The sequence below is a fragment of the Molothrus aeneus genome, chromosome Z, assembly GCF_037042795.1.
Source record: "Molothrus aeneus isolate 106 chromosome Z, BPBGC_Maene_1.0, whole genome shotgun sequence".
Taxonomy (NCBI): Eukaryota; Metazoa; Chordata; class Aves; order Passeriformes; family Icteridae; genus Molothrus; species Molothrus aeneus.
The window spans coordinates 28270065-28290326 of NC_089680.1; the positions used below are offsets into that span (position 1 = coordinate 28270065).

The window sequence follows — 20262 nt, forward strand, 5'->3', positions numbered from 1 at the left end:
CTCACTTAATGCTAACCTCCTTGGAAGTGTTTAAGGAAAGACTGGACGTGGCACTCAGTGCCGTGTCTAGGTGACATAGTGGTGTTTGATCACGGATTAGAATTGGCGACCTCAGAGGTCTTTTCCAACCCGATGGATTCTGTGAGTCGGTGCGCCAGCTGGGACAAGGGCCCAACACACGTACTCGGGCCAGAAGGCCACGTGGGCTGAGAGCAGCCCCGGGCACTCCGGGGCCTTGGCTCGGCCCCCCGCACAAGTCTGGGGTCGGCAGGGCTGACGCGAGGCCACCGGCGAGTCGGCGGGACAGGAAAGACGACAAGCATAGTGGCGGCAGCGCTTCCCTTTCCATCGCCACTTGCCGGCGACCCACTCCTCCTCCTCCTCCTCCCTCCTCGAAAATGGCAGCGCGGGCCACGAGCAGTGGGGGAGCGGCCCGCCCGCCGCCATCTTGAAGCGGGAGGGACGCCGGCCGCCGAGCCCCTCCTGCCCAGCCTCCTGCCGGAAGTGGCGTCAGGCGGCTCCCGCGCGGCCACACCCCCCCCCGCCGGGCCTCGCGGGGTCGCCGCATGCCCCGCACGGCGCCGGGCCCGCCGCGCGTGCCCCCCCCTGCGCGGGCCGAGAACCGGGCGGGCGCGCGCCCTGGGCCGGGGCGCCAGGGAAGCGCCGCGCGCCAGCCGTTACCGCAGACCCCGCCCCTTCCGGGGCGCTCGGCCGCGCCGCCGCCCCCGCCTCCCTCCGTCCGCCCGTCGGTCCCTCCCTCCCGCTCCCGCTCTCCTTTTGTGAGTTATAGCAACCGTTGCCTTGTGAGTCGAGCGCCATAGTCACCGTAGTCCTGGCGACTGTTACCCATCAACAACAGCCGCTCCGCTCCCGCTCCTGCTCCTCCTCCTCCTGCCGCTGCTCCGCACCCCCTGCCTCACCGTCACCCACCACAACAACAACAACAACAACCGCAGCCGCCGCCAGCAGCAGCAGCGACAGCGGGAGCGCCGCCGCAGCCCGCCCCGGCACAGGTGAATGCGCTCGGCGGGCGCACCCCGGCCCTCCCTCCTCCTTCTCCGTGAGGCATCCGGGCCCGGGCTGCGCCCTCGGGCTGCGCCCGTGCTCGCGGGGCGGCGAGGGAACGCGAGGCTCCCCGCCGACCCCCCGCGGCCCTCCCGGGAGCGCTGTGCGGTCGGGGGGAGAGGGGCGGCGGGCATAGACGGGGGTGTCGGGCGGGGAGCGGGGCCGGCCGCCGTGCGGGCCGAGGAGGAGGAAAGGCTGGGCGATGCCGGGGACGCAGGCACGCTGCGGGACCTCCAGGACAATCGCTGGGATGCGGTGGGTGTGCGTCTGAGTTGGGTCTCGTTTGTACGGGTCGGGAAATGGAGAAATCAGGGAACGCGCTGCGGCCGCAGTCAAAGGTTAATGGCTTTAAACCTGAAAAAAGGCGTAGGGTTGAGAGGAAAGATGCAGCCGGAGACAGATCCTGTAGGACAGCAAGAGCAGGGGTTGATTTCCCTCTTTCACTTAGAGGGGCCTTGTTCTGATTTGATTTGACTACTAAATGACTAAATGTTGCAGGTTTTTGTGAACTTGCTATATCTTTTAATGATACTCTCGTACTATCGATCATATGAACCCCCTTTTATTTTTTGTGCTGTGTCTCTGTGTAATTTTTTCTTTCATTCGTAATTAATCTTGCAGTTTGTTTTTGTGCAAGCTATATTTTCTTTGTATTGTGAAGTGGGGTTTTGTTTATTCAATACCCCCACTAATACATACATAGAGTAGCAGGTTGGGTTTTTTTCTTATTGCACTCCTTCTGCAGGGAATTGTTTTTAAATTATGCTTTCATAGTGACAGTGTAGCATGGAACAGTGCCTGTGTAGGTCTAGTTTATTGCATAGTGAGTTACGTTCGTGTTGAGAGTATCCATTTGTTTCCTTAAACTCTCCACGATGAAGGAAATTCAAGATACTGACTATGGGTTTCAGTGCTAAGCAGCGAAGAAAGGAGAAAAGAACAGTATGAAAAAGAAGTCTGTGTGATTTTGTTAGTGGTACTGCTTTTCAAGAATACTTTTGTGAAAGAGGGAATGGGCAGCTATTTACCCCTGAAAGAGATGTAGGAGGACTCATGTTATTAATGAGTATGACTTCCTTCTTAGTTTTAATCCAAAATGCTTGCTTTCTTCATCCATTTTGTGATTGCTTACTAAGATCTATCTTACTAAGATTTGTGTTGTCATTGATGTTGAATCATACTTCATATACTTTTTTAATTGTTTGTTTGGATGAAGTGAATTTTTGGCATCTTTTATGGCAATGAAACATTTAACATCTTAACATTTCCATACCCACTTCCACTCTCCCCTTCGACTTGTCAAATCATGTGTTGTTTTGGTAGATCTGAAGTGGTGACTTATTTATTTCCTTATTTATTTAGTAATATAATTAGGAAAAATAATGCTCTTGTTTTTAATCTAAACCCTACATATAATTGTGCATACACCTTTTCCAATTTATGTCCTTAGATATCCAGTGTAAGATACGGGATTTGTCTCACATTGGAACTACCAATGAGTGTGACTGGGGCAATTTTTTCAAGCAGGTATTAACTAAAAAAATCTGCTAAGTGGTGAGTGCATTGTTTGATAGTGATATTCCTTGGAGCAAGACATATTGGATCTTTTTTTAAATGTATTTTAATATTTCATAGTTCACAAGAACTTAGAAAATAAATTATTTTAGATAATAACCAAAAGCCCCTACATCATCATCTTTTAATTTTTTTACTCCAAGATGAAACCACTGTGTGCTAGTTTTTTAGGCCCTGGTGTAAATAAGTTCTAAATACACTAAGAATTTTCAGTGTGAGTTCTTCTTGGGTATCAGTTATATGGCACATCTAAGTCCTTATGAATTTGTTGTTAGTTTCTGTGATTGATTGGTTTTGAAATAATTCCTGGCATCTACTGTTGTTGAAAAGATGTCAGTTCTGCACCATACCTTTCTTGAGAAGCTCTCTTAGAGTAGGACAGAATACTGCTCAGGATGGGATTATTCCTGGGTATTGAAATCTGTCTTTGCAGAACATATATCCAGGCCACTGGGTAGCAAAGGAAAGTGTGTGCCTGTGTGTGAGACAAAGTTTCTGTTCTAATTCTGCTGGGTGATGTATACAGGTGTTTCTGAAAAATCGTATTAAAAGCACATGTTTTTGTCTAAAACCAAAGACCTTTATAGTACTATTTGGCTGCATTTTCCTTAGCCAGTGACTACAATTTGGAAAATAATAAAGAAGGTGTAATCATGCTTTTAATATTATGGACTTCACTGTGAAAAGTATTGACTCTTTATTCTCTCTGAGATACTGCAGTGATCACAGACGAGATCTGCATTATACATTCTGATTCCCTAATGACCACAGCTAACAAAATAGTTGGTGTTTATAATGCTAACTAGTGTTTAAAAATGACTTGGCTTGTGATATTTATTTATTTATTTATTTTATATCTATAGGTTTTCATGACTTACAGAGTGTGACTATCTAATTTTGTTTCAACATATTCCAACAAAACAGTAAGGATCAGGTGCTCTATTGTGTTACTAGTAAACTAACCTACATTATGCTACTTTGGAGAAATCCTTTCAGTAAGGTAGTGTAGGTAAAAGAAATCAGCGTCAAAGATACTGTCAAAAGCTGTTGAAGATTTTAAAGACATGTGCTTTATTAGATAATTAGGTTCAGCTTTGTTAGGTCTATCCCATTTCTTGTTCCTTCCTGACAGGGTATTGTTAATCAAAGACTGACTAGAGAAATAAATGTTGCACTTTATTTCCATTTACTAAACTTTTGAGAAGTCCAGCTGCTTTTGTTTGCTTCTCTTACTTGAAACGTAAGCCAGTGTCTAAAATGCAATAGTGGTTTATCATTGTAGTTCCTTTTAGTGTTGTAGCTAGTGTTTCTCATTTTCACGCTTTACTTTGAAAGGCTTTCTTCCCTCTGAAAATATTCTAGATTAGTTTTATTTTTTACGTGCAGTCTTCAACAGCTTACCACCTGCAGGTATGTGTCATGCCGAATGCTTAAAAAATGAATAGGCTTTAAAAATATATATATGACTATTAAAATGGTTTTTAAAAATCATTGTCAGTTGGAAAGGCATAAGACTGCTCTACAATACAGAATAAAAAAGGAGCTTTCAGTGGCAATGTTGTGTCTTGTAGTTGGAGTTCCATTTGAAAATTGAGCTCCTTGTCAAATTTATGTACTAGAATACAAAAAGAAGAATGTTTTGAAATTATCAATGAAAATTTTTTGGGTTTTTTTTTTCTTTTTTTTTGGGGGGGGGGGCAAAAATTAGGGCTGAAAACTTAATGAGGCTTTTAAAATGAATAACTGAAGTTTAAGACCTTTTATTTCAATTAGCCACAAGTTTATTGTCTATGTATTTTGCCTACAGTTGGTTGTCAATCAAAACAATACTTCTCTTTTCTCTCAGCTAAGACTTTGATTTTTAGATTTGGCTAAATCTAGTTTGTTAGGGACAGATGGCTGATTTAAACAGGTGTCACTTACATTTCTTGTGCCTTGTGTTGAAACTTCCAGAGGTTTACAAAAGAGCTTCCTAAAGCAGATGGTGATCTCCACTTCTGTGATTAGAAAAATGTACTTTTGTAGGAAATTATTTTCCTAGTTACTAGGTGTATTTTAATAGTTCGATGTGTCATATTAGACTTTATGCTTTAATAGTTAAAATGTCAGCAGAGTTTGAAATGTTTCATATAATACAATAATTTAAAATTTTTGTTTTCTCATTGGACTTTTAAAGGAGATGTGAATATTTTGGTGTGAAATTCAGCAGTTTGAGTGTGTGGATAGCTGTAGACCTAGCAGAAATATTGCTTGGTGTAACATTTTGTTCCACTACCTTATCTTTTCTACTTAAAGATTATTTCTTTTTGGAATATTTTTTAATAAAAATGAATTACTATTAAGAACACAAGATTAGTGCGAAACAAATGTATGTTTAATTTTATTTTTCTGGCACCTTGATGTATTATCATATCTGCAGGTTTCTTTTCTTGTAAAATTTTTTATTCAGTACTTATAATTTCCTCAATTACAAAAGATTTTAATAGGGAAGAATGAAATTGAAGTTAGTTTTCTAATAATTTTTGATATTTTTGTTTTCTAAGGACTCCTTTTTTCTTCTTTTTGTGTTGACTTTTTTATCGCCATGACTGGTGTTTATTATTAATTGTTTTCTTTTTCTAGCAGATGCACCAGAGGGTGCTGTGCTATTTGAAATACAAAAAGGAGAGAAAAATCCTAAAAGTTTGTTCATTGAAATGCATTGGTAAGGCATATGAGACTTGAATAAACATTACTGAAATTTTTACACTTTTCTGTGCAGTGCAATATAGCAAACTTTCTGTTTTGACAATATTATGTTAAAAATCATAGAGTAAATTGGCTGTTCTGGATCGGATTATGTCTGTGTATGTAGATTCACACACTTAAAATGCAATTTCTGTTCATCAAAAGAAAACAAACATTTATATGTAAATTATGTCTGTTTAACATATAGCTAAACCTATATAAGCTGTATACTTATTGAAGTACTACATGAATTTATGTGAGGCACACATGCATTTAGAAGTGACCTTTATTGTATATTATATTTTTCATTTATTAGTCTACATTCACATTTTATATAGCTAATTTGCTCATATGTGAACTCTTTTTAAAAAATGTATTGCTGTATATAATTTTTTTTTTCCTTTCTCATCTTCCTAGATGAAACTGAGGTGGGCATGGGAGGGTATGTACTTATGAATTGTAAAAAGGACAGGATATTTTTCTCCATCGATCAGTAGTTCTGGGAAAGAAAGCCACCAACCCACCTCCCCCTCACACCCTACCCCCCAAAAAAAAACCCTAAAGAAACAACAACAATCAAAAACCAAAACCAACAAAACAAACAAACAAAAAAAAACCCAACAAAAAACCAAAAAAAGTGCCCAAATCAGCCCCTACCTCTACATATTTATAAGTACTGAGTTTCATTTTAAAAAATTCTCTATGGATATATGAACCTGTCAGATTAGAAATTAATTGTAGTAACTTCTGTAGTTTAGTAATATCTATTTTTTTATCATACCCCATAAAATTAATAAGGTAATATTTTTTCCCTATGTGTAGTGGTTAATGGTGTCGAATTTAGTGTAATTTCTTTTTGGAAACATGCGAAAAGATGCAGAGTGTAGCTAGGGTAGTACACCTTAAATTGCTTCATTTTAGACACTGTTGCAAACAATTTAGTTGTTCTACCTGTTCCACTATTATAAATTGTTTGGTTAGTTAGGAACTTCAGTTCTGGTGTCCTAAAATCTAGAGGTAGTGGATGGAATATATTGTGAATTCTGTTTGATAAAGAAATTTCCCATTTTACAATACAAATTTTAGTGAGACTTGGTAGGTTAATTTCTAGCAATTTAGAGTTCCTCTTTGAATATCTAATTTATTTCTAACTTGTCTTCTTTAAATTCTTGCATGACATTCATAGCAATGCTATGAGAATGCCAAATATTGTACATGAATAAACTGAACTGAAGTGTACTTGTACCATTTATGATTTTATTCATTCATCAAAGAGAGGAAAGAGCAATTTAGCACTATTTTTAAAGGTCATTTCATTCACCCAGAGACCCAGTATTTTGAGTCCATCTCAGCTTCTTAGACCATCAGTGAGTAAACAGTATATTTAGTTCTTTCATTTCTTCTTATTAAAGACTGATTTCAATAAGTTTATAAGGCCTTTAAGGCAAGAACCACGTATTTAGATTTTGTTCAGGCTTTGGATGCTGCTACTACAACTAATGACTCAAAGCCATGTTTGCTGTTTATGTACCAAGTAAGTGGATTCTTCCTTCTGTTTTACTTCCTCATTATATTTAATCTAACTATGCCTTCTCTTACATACCACCTCAGGGATTTTTTCTAAACTCTGAAACAGTGTAGTTAAATCAAGCAACATTGCAAAGTAGAAATAGAAAGAGGCGTGTCTGTTAAAAGGTGAAGTATGTCAGTTTGCAGGTGGCATTGACTCAGATTATTCTACCTCAGTTAAGGTGTTCTGGGGTTTTGGGGTTTTTTTGTCTGATTACTTTTTTATGTGCTGTCAACTATACATCCTTTACAAGGATGTTATTAATGTTATAGATAGCTATTTATTTATTAAAAAATACATTTTTGGCTCCAGTGAACCAGTTTGTCTGCTAAATTTTCAGGTGATTCTCTAATACCTTTGGTCGGATTTTCTTCCCCTCTCCCCAAAAGTTCCTAAATCTGGGGTGGGAAGAAAGGACGGTGGCAAGCAGTCTTGCTTATATATCTCTCTAATCTGACAGTGGTATTGGAGGTTTATTGAATTTATGAAGTTTCCTTTCTAGTGGATTAGATGACTAGGACTGTCAATTTGTACTATTGTCTTTTGGTGTGATCTCTTGCAGATTATCCACAAAGCATTTTGAAATGTTGCTGTTGTACTGTGTGGCATCATCTCAAGAAAATTAGTCTTATCACTTGAGCTTTTTCTTCCTTGCATCATGGTAGCATTCTGCACTGCAAAGAGCTGGGAGTGAAATTAGCAGTGAAACTAACTGAGTTGAATGGTAAAAAGTAACTAGCATTATCTAAAGAGGACTTAATCTATTCATTTTTGGTATGGGGAAAGCAAAAAAAAAACCCTAAATAGCTGTAGTTCTCATGCTGTTGGAAGCAGCGGTCAATGTCGGGATTTCTGTCTTACATTAAATGTCTCATAAATTTGAAGACTTATTTTCTATTTAACTGCTGCAAAAAGTATTCAAAATTCTCCATCCTCATTGTTTTGTTTTCCTTGTAAGATATCTGCTGTATTCTTACCTCCTTATTGTTCTGTGGCTTGAGAGTAGATACATTAGTTACAGACTTAATAAAGGAAGAATAAATGTTTCCTACGTCCCGTTTTTGCTGATGAGATGCACGTTGCAGTTCTTCCATTAGGAAGGACATGTGGCTATACACAAAGGATTGTTAATTTGTCTTTCTAGTTAATATTTTATATATTGTGTTTATTATTGGAAGTCAGTGTTAATTACTTTGTATCCCAGAGAATTTAGAAGTACAATAAAAAAATAACCTTTCTTTAGAACTACTTTCTTTAATTAAAATCCCATTCTTCCTTTTCAGTGTTTTTAAGAAAAATAGTTATTGTAAATTGCCATTTAAAAACTAAATTGTCTCAAAATTTCTGATTGAAAAATCTGGAATAATTTAATGATCATCTGATAGTCATTTTACAGTTAAGTTATATAAAGGTGTTGTTTAAATGTATATAGTTCAAGAGACTATTACAGTCATTTATAAAATACATGACTTGAAAACTATTACAATACATGAAAACTATTTATACTTCTATAGGAAAGCCCAGCTGTTTTCAAGTTAAATTAGCCTTGGATAGTGAGGAGCAGTTGAGCTACCTGTATAGTAGCTGATTTATCAAATTGACTGTTAGCCATGATGTGAGTTGACACACTGTGGTAGCTAAGCTTGAACTATCATATCAACATTTGTATTTGTCTTTAGCATTTAGTTCACTCCTATTTTGTTTTGTCCACTCTATGTTAAATCAATTCAACTGAGTTGCAATTTGCAGAGGAATTGATAAATAACTCTTCCATATTCATTGTAGTGTTTTCCTGTCAGATTTAGTAAATGGAGAAGTGTAGAATCCAGGGTGTTTCTAATTCCTCACAGTTGAAACTGGGTAATATTAATAGCAATTCCCTGTAACTTCTAGGAAGTTTATTCATTAGACTTTCTGAAAAGCAAGGAAGCTCTTCTGTGAGCTACATCATCCTTACAGTTGTTTGGAGAGTAGAACCTGCTTAGTGTTAAACCATAGATTTAATGTAATTTATTTTTTGAGCTGCAAGTCTTGATTTTGAAGTGAGGCAAGAGTGAAGTGAGGCAATTAAGATGAGAACACAGCTCTTCATTGTCTCTTTCCAAGTGCTTTCTGATGGAAGGTTGTCCTGAGTTGCTCTGGCTTTCTCTAACTTTGAAACTCCTTTCTAGGGTAAGGAGCACAGTCCTGAGAGGGTATTGCATGGAACAGTAGTGAGCAAGTAAATGTATAGAGAGTTCAGTATGCTGGGTCTGTAGTGGTGTGGAGATGGGTATGCCTTAGGGTTTTGCAAACCTCAGGCTAGTTCACAGGTTTTGTGTCTGAAGTACCCTTTGCTAGCAAATTTAAGTCACGCTGAGGAAAGGTTTATTTGCAGTAACTCAGAATTAGAGATGATCGTACAAAGCAATAGCATAATTTATCATGTAAGTAATTATTCTGTCTTATGAAGCAGACCTTCCAGTGTTTTAAAAGTTGTGCGTTTACACTTATTCAGTTGCATCTGTTTGGTGTAATGGTTTTTTACTGCTGTTGTTTCAGGTCATTCAGATGATCAGTTGTGAAACACTATAAACTTAGGAACTTGTGTCGTCTGGAATATCCAGACTTTATGTTACTGTTTTATAGCCATACTTCCTGTGGAGGCAGATTTAAATTTCAGATATTAAAATTTCCTGCCATGATCTTGATAAGGGCCACTGAGTCAAATTTCCTGTCCTTAATAGGGCTTGAAGGTCTTCAGTATCTTCACTCCTTGGCCTACTTTAATATTTATTTCTCCTTATTGAATGCTGAAGAAACTGACATTTCTTGAATTCGGGGAAGAGCTGGACACAGGATCATGATTTCAGTGCAGTGACCAACTTTCATGACCTGATGAAGATGGATTCTTAATGCAGTCTCAAATCACTGGTTACAAGTTTGTTTGTCACAAACATATTTCAGGCAACTGAGATGAAGAGAAGTTTTAGGATTACTTTCCATGTGAAAGATTGACATATAAGGGCACCCACTGCTTGATTTCAGGATGAAATACTAGATTATTTGGCTAAGACTTGTAACAACTCAGTGCTGTAAATCTCAGAAGCTTTTAATGGCTTGTGTTCTAAACACAGATGTAAGTTTGAGATATTCAGAAGTTCTTGTGTCAGCATAGTTCTATTTTCTGTTACATGCTATGTAGGATGGTAACTCTTCATACACAGCTGAATTTCTTGAAAGCTCAACATCAACAGACCATCCATCTGCAGCCTACTGAAAAAAGGGTTAAACTGGAGCCAGTAGTTAATTTCTTTTCCTGTACTTAATAATAATTAATATTTTGAAAAACTACGAGCATTTTCTTCCCATATTTTATAAAATGGGAAAAAATAAAATGTCCAAGTCAGAAAAACAGGTGGATCTCGCTGATAGGAAAATAGAAGTTATGTTTTTGTCATCTGTGATAAAGAAAGCTGTGTATGTGTGTGTAAGTCTTGGTCAGAAATGCTTTAGTTTCTGTCCCAGAGTTTGTAGTATAAGAATGGGAAAGTAACAGATTTTGGCCCTTAAAAATGGCTTGAAGATGTAATTGTGTGTTAATAGGGGGAATTGAGATGTTGATTCATAATGTGTTACATCCTCTAATAAAATTACATGTGTCATCTCCATAAAACAAACTGCATGGTCACAAGTATAACTTTGTTTTATTGCTATGCTTCTGACCTCCCATTGATCTGTTCTCTCTTAATATTTAGATTTCATTTTTAAAAATATGTTCATTCCACATGAAGTACTTCTGTCTTCCACAAACTGATTCAAAAGCATTTTATGTGCTCTAGTTACAGGATTTAACTTGCTAGTATGGAAATGGTTAAGTTTACTGTAATGAAGCCACAATGATTTTTGCTTTCTTGTTTCCTCCTTATATATATTTTTGACTATATTTACACTACTGTTGTATAGTTCTATTGTTCCTAGCTAGCCCCAGTACTTTTCTCTACCCTGATAGACAGAAGGACAAAACACATTCCCGAAGCTCCAAGCCCCAGGGGTCGAAGGCCCCTATCTTGTCTTGGTTCTCTTTGGGAGCCAAGGTTCAAACCAGCTCTTGGAGACACATCTTCATAAATAGAGTTTAGTGCCTATCTAAGCTGGGGGGAATTCAGGAAAGGGTAGAACCAGGGGGAAGTACCTCATCATTTGTGCTTCTAATTAGGGATTCTTTTCAATTATGATAATTTGCTAAACTTATAAAACTGTATTCACCCTGTGCAGGATTGGTATTTTTACATACCTGCCCCTTGCAGGCCTCCAATAAAGACCAGCCTTTGTATTACCTCCTATACTAATATTGTCTCAAAGGTGTATTGCTCATTTCTAGATCTTTAAGGCATCAATAAAACCAAAGGAACAGGAGATGCTTAGGGTACTCAGTGTAGTATGGTGTGCAGTTTGCGGTTGGTTTGGTTGGTTGTTTGGGGTTTTTTTCCTTTAAGAGTGAAAGAAATGTGGAAGAAACTTTCATAGGAATAAGAATCATCTAGCAAGACATTTTATTTTAATCTGGATGGTTCAGCTTGTCAGATGGAGTTACTTGTGTTAGAACAAATGGTAAAACTGGTGGTTTTTACATCACTGACTGCTATGTCATTTCTGTATTGAGCATATTGTCTCAAATAATCTGCTAGCCATCCTTCACAGGGTGTTAGAAAGCTTGTCTTTTCTTACAGCAAACATACAGATTACCTATTATAAACATAGGTGTTTTAGTGAAATCTAGAACAAAAGTGGTCACTGAAAAAATACTCTTTTAACCTGCTTCTACAAGAATCTTCTGGACAAAAGAGAGAGAAATGCCAGTTCTGTGAAGCTCTTTAGGACTTCAGAGACCTGTAGCTGCAGATTGCAGGCTGGGGACAGAGTGGCTGAGGCTACAGGCTGGATGAGACCCTGAGGTCCATGGTTGTCAGGTAGCTGAATATGTGCAAGCAGTGTGCCTGTCCTGTAGGAAGGATAAAAAATGTCTCTTGGGCTGTATGGACACAGGTATAGGCAGGGAATTGAGATCAATGTTTATCCACATCTCTTCTGTATTAATTATACCACATTCACATGCATTTCTTGCTTTCTGTCACTCTTCTGCAGTTGTGGGAAAGATGTTGGTTGGAGTAAGTGCAAAGGGCCACTAAGATGGTCAGGAACTAGAGTGCACATCTATGAATAGGTACGGAAGGACATGGACTTGTTCAGTCTAGAGAAGAGAGAGTTACAGGGGTCCCAACAGCAGCCTTCCCTGAAAGTGCACTTCCTATGGAAGTGTGTGGTGAAAGGATGAAAGACAATCACAAGACAATTAGATTAGACACAAGGAGACCTTTTTTCCCCATGAGGACAGCCCGACAATGCACCTTGGACTAAGTGAGGTTTTGCCATTTCCATCTTTGGAGATTTTCAGCCTCTGACTGGATAAAGCCCTGGGGAGGTGGTCTAATGCCAAACCTGAACCTGCTTTGGGAGGGAAGTTGGGCTTGGCAGCCCAAGCTGATATCTATGGCAGCCCAAGCTATACTATAATTTTACTTGGGATTCTTGCTCTACAGCAGAAGTTCCTAGACGTGATCTAGTTTGACTTCTAGTCTTGTTGGCCAGTTCAGTTTCCTAAGACTGTATTTAAATTTTCACATCTGGAAGTAAAAGTGGAGGGATAGAGCTAGAGTCACAAAGTTGTCCTCTTGACATATATCACGAAGACCTAGATTGGGTGCCCAGGAGATGATCTCCTTAACAACACAACTCTTGGGTTCCTTTTTTCTTTGGTGTATTACATTTTTGTTATTTTGGTCCATTCATTCTACGACACTTCATTCTATGGATTCTGCAAACTTAAGTCTCGACATAGACTGGACTTCTCACATTTATTTATACAATATTTTAGATTGAAACCTTGAGACTTTTCACTGGAGTCCTGCAGAGGGAAAAAAATAAAAGCAGTAGCAAGAAACCAAAATTTTTTAGGTCTCTCGAGGAAAAGACAATGATGAACAAAGAGTTTTATGAAAGAAGAAGGGACCTTGGTTGAATACCTGGCAAAACCAAACCCCACTTGCTGATTTCTGTGGACATTTTTGTGTATATATCAAAGTCTTAATTTGCAGTTTTTAGTTCTTTTGTTGTAGCAAAAGAAAAGAATAAACTAAAAGTGGAAGAACTGCAGATGACATTTTTATTGGAAATTATTCAGAATTTTAAAATAAACTGGATCATTTCCTTTCTTTGTTGAAACAAGTTCAGGGGTGTTGATGAAACATTCTATATTTGGCTTACTGCCTGGTGATTTGTAAGTGGTGTTCAGTGTGCATAACAGCCAGCAATCTGAAGAGGGTATCAATCTTTTTTTTAATGAGGGTACCTAAAATATTTTCCGTGTAACTTGACTATATCTCTGTTCACTTTGATAAGAACTGGACTGTGTCCAAAAAAAAAAAAGGATTTCAGAAGGAAGCACGATCATTTTTGAGTGTATGTAAAGAGATGTTTGTTTTAGAAAAAGTATTTGCTTTATCATATAGCTACAGATATAAAATTAATAGCAATGATAGAAATCTAGAGCAAGGATCTAAAGAAGTATGTATTGCAGTAACTATTATTGGTGAAATCAGAAAAAATGGATTGATAATCAATGCTTCTGTTAACTGAAGTGGTTCTCTTTGGGGGTCTTTTGGTTGTTTTGGCTGGAGTTTATTATTATGGGACATTCAGATCCATAGCAAAATTAATGTGCTTTGATTTCTCTTACTCTTGTTTAGCACTGCTTGAGGGATAAGCACAAACATATGTATACATTACTAATTATGATAAATGTAGTCTTGATAATCATGGCAGTATTAGAAAGTAATTCCTTTATTTAAATGGAGATGTTTCATATCAGCTAATAAGCTGAGTTGAATGGAATGATTAAGCCTGGATAAGCAATACATTATTTACGATGTATTTTTATTTTATTCATAATATGTTAAACTTACCTCTGTCAAATTTGAGAATTTAAGTTAAGGAGGGGTGTAGGATTTCCATAAAGTGTTTCCAGTGAATTTTTTTCCAAGGAAAAATCATTTTTCTGATTGAATAAAGTACATGAATGCACAGTAAAACTCAAAAGTACCCTAAATGATCTAACACCATGACATAGTCAGTACCTTTTTCAAGTACGTCTATTCTAATGTGCTAGTATTTTAGAATGTTCCTGTCAAGTCTTGCCTGACTTTTCAAAGTCAGTGATTAAAATGAATAGCAAGAAATTCAGGTAGTAGAAATCCTGGTGGGCAAAACAAAGAGCTGCAGTAAGGAAAACAATAGAAATAAACTTAAACATATATCAAAATTTATATAATTAGTGTTCAGTGTTGTTGTGTCATAGTTTATATTTCTATTTTCCATATTATAAATGAGATAGCTAATGATATCTGTTTATTTTTACTGTTACTTGGCAATATGGAAGAGCAATGAAAGGGTATGTTATATAGTCGTATATCTTTATCTTAAGACTTAAAAATCAAATTCAGTTTCTGCTATTCATGACATAAATCTTGCATACATACTGTGGCTGAATGTTCTTTATATTTGAATTGGTTTTTTATTCTCTATAGGTGCAGTAGGCTGGAGCCAAATTAAAAAAAGTTACCAAATAATTATAAAAATCAGTTACCATCACCTTTTGTCAAACTATCTTTTGAAAGTAAAATTATTTAAACTTCCTGAGCATCAAGCTTTTTGTCAGATTATATGAAAATTTCCATTAGGAATGTTTTGTAACATTAGAAGCCAGAAAACAAATAAACAAACAAATATGCTTTGGATCCAATTGTGCAATTCTCAATATTCAACTTCTCAATATTCAATTTGTATAAGTACAATTACTGTAAACATAGAAATTAGTTAAATACACACTGTTGTACAGTTCTAGTCATTGTCATTGATTAATGACATTCTTTCCTCTTCTTTTTTACAATTAATTAATTTTCCTTAAATTTTTACTTTTTTATTATTTTTTATTTTCATTTATGTGTGCTGGTATGCTTTTCATTATTCTTTACTTCAGTTGAGTTTTACATTGTACTTAATTTTTTTTAACTCATTGTTTTTTATTTGAGGGCAAAAATGCCATGTTAGATAAACCTAGCTAAAATGATTCCTTATGCATGTTTTCATTTTACAGTCAATCTTAGCTAAGAGCTTAGAGAACTGTTTCTTTGAGAGAAAGCTAGTGATGACTAAAGAGGGTTTAATAATTTTAGGATATTGTTTATAAATAAATGCCTGTAGGCTGAAAATGTAAGTTGAAATGGTTTGTTCTAAGTCACACATGGAATAAAAATAAAATATTGGTATCTATCCAGGAAATACAAGCTGTGGCTTGCTAAATCACAATCTTTTCAGGTGCTTGGTACTGTTAGGTTGGAAAAGCAAAACAGAATGTGCTGTGGAACTGAGTGTCTTTTACAGTGAGGTCAACAAAAAGCCATTTGGAAGGGTTTTTTGTATGTTTGGCTTATAGGATTTTCTGGTGTTTTTGTTTGGTTTTTTTTTTGTATGATTTGTATGTATTTCAAATGTTAAAATAGATTTCATTTCATGCGACATCAAAAGCAACACTGGTAGTAACAGTGTCTTGTGAATAAATACCTGCTTGTGAAAGCTAATGTGTTGGGAAGGTCACACAGGAAGGCAAACAAAGTTATAATTAATATCTTAAATAATGTTGTCAAGTGTGATAGTAAATTTCAAGCATGTTTGGTAAAATAGTATTTTTGTAGTGAGAGGTTTTTTTGTTGTTGCTTTCAACATAATGCATTTCTTGTATATTTCCTGTGGAATTGCTGCTGCTGAATTCGCTCTTAAATTGAGTATAAATTTCTTAAATTAAAAAAAAAAGAAAGAACTTGGTAAACATATTGAAATTTTAGTTTCCTTGTTACAGTTACAGTACTTCAGATACATGGTTACAAAGCTAAGTAGATTTCTAAAGAGATACTTAAAATTCAGATGGTAGGGCAGGGTAAAGGATATCTTTAGGACATAAAGCAGTATTTTATAACGAGACAGCCTTCTTTAAATAGCTTTCTAAATTTCTAAGTTTGTAAATGTTCCTTTCTTTCTTTTAAATTAAAGTATATGCCAGTCTTGAGGTTTTTTATGTCAGCATTTTTTCCTTCCTTCGTGTTTATAAATGTAGTTCTTTTTTTTGCTGCTTTATTATATCATCATTAGTGACAGTGATATCTGCTTACATATATTTTGCAATTACAATTATTTTTTCAGTACTTTTCTGGAACTTACCTTTACTTATTAAGCTCTGCAGTTCAGTATCCACAGTTTGGCTATTGTTTTTTTTCCCCTGTTGTTGTTGGATGCCTGGCTTGGATATGGTTTAATATTTAACAATTTACCTGAGATAGTGGGGTATGACTAGTCTGCTAAGCTTCACACAGTGCTGACATGGTTGTAGGGATTGCCTACAGGTGCTGAGATTGGTTTTCAGGGACTGCCTGATTTTTTTTATTTCCAACAGCCACTTTGCTTTCATGTTTGCTAATCTCTAGCTTTCTCTCAGTGTGCTTTAGCCTGCTTCATGGCAATGTATACAGAATTGATATTTAAAAATATGTTTGGAAGAACATTCTTTTAGTCAGTTTGATGTAATTGGAAATAACTTGAATTGAGAAATTCAAAATCTGTTTCTTTTAACGGCTACATGAGAACAGGTAAATCTCCAGACCCTCTAGAAAATAACCCCAGTAATTGAGGAGTGGAATGCCTGAAGAATATCTTAAAACAAGATCTTGAGTCATTTGGGGGTTTGGGTGGAAGGGGTATATTTGTTGTTGTTGTTTCAGTAAATTCGGGAGCAGTTGTATGGACCATGCATTTGGTCTGGTCTAATTGTGGTGGTAGTGAATTCTATCCTAAGAATAGGATTCTAGAATTATGGGAGAACCATTACCTTCATAAGAAATTATACTAATGTGGAATTGTCTCCTAGAGCCAAGGGAACCTTCAGCTTGTACAATTCATCTCAATGGCCAGTTTACAAGCAAGTTATCTTCTGTAATAACGGATGAAGGAATCTTAGGCTCCTCCTTAAGCTAATTATAGTGAGATTCTGGTCAAGTTTCTTTTACTAAAGTGTCAGAGAAGACAACCAGAGTGTCTCACCAGACTGAAGGCATCAGGGCATGTTTTGTGTAAAAAAAACACTGATGTCTGCTAATCTAATTTCCTTCAGTAACATTAAAGTAAATATACTTACAGAAGAACATTTAATGAAAAATGGTGGATGGATGTAGCTTTGGATCTGTTCTCTTTGTCAAAGTCCTCCTTTTCTCTAGTAAATTCTTGGGCAACACAAAAGTATGTTACAAGCTCTGACAAATGCTGAATGCAGAACTTAATTTAGATAATCAGTACCTACTTTTTAGTTGTAAACCTTAGGTACTTTTACAGCATGACATTCTTCTCTTACTTCTCTAGCTGTATCTAGTTGTTGGTGTTGTCCAAGCACCCTGTCATCTTTGAGGTCATGATGTCCAGGCTAACATACTACAGTGATCCTTTTTTAATAAAATCATAAAAGTAAACTAGCAATGGTGGTTATACACAACAATTCTTTAGATTTATGGATTTGGTTAGAATGTGTTTCATTCTGGCATTTTGTTTTAGACTCTACTGGATTTGTGGCTGTCAACTATTCCAGGCTAAATCCCTCAAATACAGGGACTTATGCAGGTTTTTTGTTGTTTGAGTGTTACCTGACACAGGTGAAAAGTTCAGTTTTGCCTTTGAAATAGATTTTGCAAACTTAAAAATTCTGGAAAAGTAAAAAAATTGTACTTGGAAGAGTTTGAATTCATGAATGCATTCTGCTGATATTTGCTTTTTTACTCCCAATCATCTGAGATTTTTGTCTTCAGAACACACTTCATATTTGTTATTGTTTTCATGGTTCCCCTAAAAAACATCAGCCACTAAGTAGTACAAAGCATTTTGGAAAGGATAAACCCTAGCATTTCCTTATATTACTGCTAGAATCAATTTTGTGGCACTGTCTTTTACATCTAGATAACTGATCTTAACATTTCCAGTAACTACTAGGGCAGTGCGTTAATTTCTTACATTTGTACTCTTAGGAAAATAAATTTGGTTTGTTGTTTTTTGGTTGGTTTTTTTTTTCTGATATGCCTGTCTGTCTTATTCAAAAGATAATTAAAAGTTTCAGAAAAACATAGTAACAAAATAATTAGCTTGAAAAGGTAAGAAACCATAGATGCTACCATTGAAGAAGAGGCATTTGCAACTTACTTTTCACTCCCAACGTTCTATCCTATCCATTCACTCCTGACTGGATAGTCAGGCAGCAAATACTCACAATCTAATCTATAGTGTTGTATGGATCCATTTAAAGGACCAAGCTGGAGGAAATACTGCTTTCTTAATTCTGATGCCATGGAACAACTTGTTCTTTGATGCAGACTGGAACTGCCTCAGATAATTAAAAAGAAAAGCCATAATAATCAGCTCTTTTTCATGTCATTTCTTAGCCATTCTTCAGCAGATTTACAGAAATATTGCTGTAAGAAATTAATCTGTAGAGATTTACATAGATCTCTAATATGTAGAATGTGTAAAGGTGGCAAAGACACACAAAACTAGAACTCACTTGGAATCTGCTTAGAGGTTTGTTGGACATCTTTTGATATAGATTATAAATAAGAAATATTCTGCCATTTCAGAGTTAATTAAGTTGGTTTTTTTTCCTCCATGTTCCACATTTATGATCTAGAGTATGAAAATTGTATGAAAATGTATTGTTCTGTCAAAAGTTTATTATAAAATATCTTTGCAGAGCATGTTTAGCAACTCCATTATACTATCTGGTTAGTATGTGAAGGGTTAGAATTTGACAGGGTTTGGAGTTAACAGATTTTAGCTTTGCTAATTTAAATGATGGATTAGAGGAAATACTGCTGTCTGCTTTGTTGTAGTGTGCAGTGTAGGTTCTGTATTGCTTCTTTGTAATTTTTTGGAGTTTGTATTTGTATACTGTATTCAAACCTGTCATTGTAACTTTTTTTAAGGGTATGTCTGGAATTGGGGTTGACTAAGGAGAGTGTTAATCTATTTAAATAAACTGGTTAGAGCCATAGGAGCGGGCCTGTGGTGTTTTCAAGGCTTCTCAGCCTGAAAGTGCCGCATAACCCTTTTAGGTTGCATAGCAACAGGCTCCTAGCAACAATAATAGATTGAATTTCCAATAGTGACCAGGCCGGATGTAATAATAAAGCAAGAGTACTAACAGTTGTCATGGTTTTCTTTTCACAGTAAACTAGTGTTGAATTTAGGGAGATTCTGTTTCTCAAAGTGGTGAACCTCTTTGGAAAATGACAGTAATTTTGAAAATTGAGGTACCAAAACCCTGACAAGGTGCTTAAAATGAGTGACTTTGATGTCTAGTAGTTCAGAACATTGGAGAAAACAAAGAAACATTGAATTATTTGTTCACAAAGAAGAGTTAATAAAAAAGAGTATTTAGTAACCACTTTACATTGCTTTTAAATCCCAACTTCTTTTATAAACGGACCTGTACTGGATCTTCATAAAAACCCCTAGCTGTACTGATAAACATATTGTTTAGAAAAGTTAGGAAATACATTGTCAGTATACTGTTAAAAGGTAATGAATAAAACTGAGTAACAGATTTGTTTCATGGCACTAATCTGTCAGTATTTCAGGACCTGTTATGTGTGAAAGATAGAAATATATGGATAAGCAAGTGACTTGGAATGAGACAGAAATAATCTAATTAAATAGTAATAGTTGTAATTCTAGATGATTACATTTCAGTTTTAATATTTTGACCTGGCTAACAGTTGAAAATTGTAACACTGGTTGTTAAATAAAGACGTAGATTGACACTAGATTACCACCATTTTTCAGTTCCTGTATGTGGCTTTGGGATGGTGTTGAAGTGTCACTGTAGTATAGGCCAGTTACCTTAACAAAAAAGACAAATTAGTTATTTGTAATCTGCTATATTCCATTAATATGGCACTCTTTGTTTTCTGAATAGATGAAAACTGCTCTAAGAGTATAAAACATTCATCTTTAGTTACTGATAACAGGGGCAACTCTGGGGGCTGTACAATATTGAAGAAAGGACAACAGAGAACAAGAAGTTTGGCAAAAAATCTGTGTAGTCCATTGGGCTGTACATTTATCCTACTACTAAATTACAACAAAATGTAATGCATTGTGGCATGGCATGGCATTGAATGTTTAATCCCATTTTGTTT

The 20262-nt window shown here is 36.6% G+C and overlaps 1 protein-coding gene across 1 annotated transcript in view; it reads left to right on the forward strand.

Annotated features, from left to right (window-relative positions):
* Positions 1-817: 817 nt before the first annotated feature.
* RFX3 (regulatory factor X3) overlaps positions 818-20262 on the forward strand; it is a 101890-nt gene continuing 82445 nt past the window's right edge. The window contains exon 1 of the mRNA XM_066568965.1: positions 818-1013. The gene's annotated coding sequence lies outside the window, so the exon portion shown is untranslated. The remainder of the gene's footprint in view (positions 1014-20262) is intronic.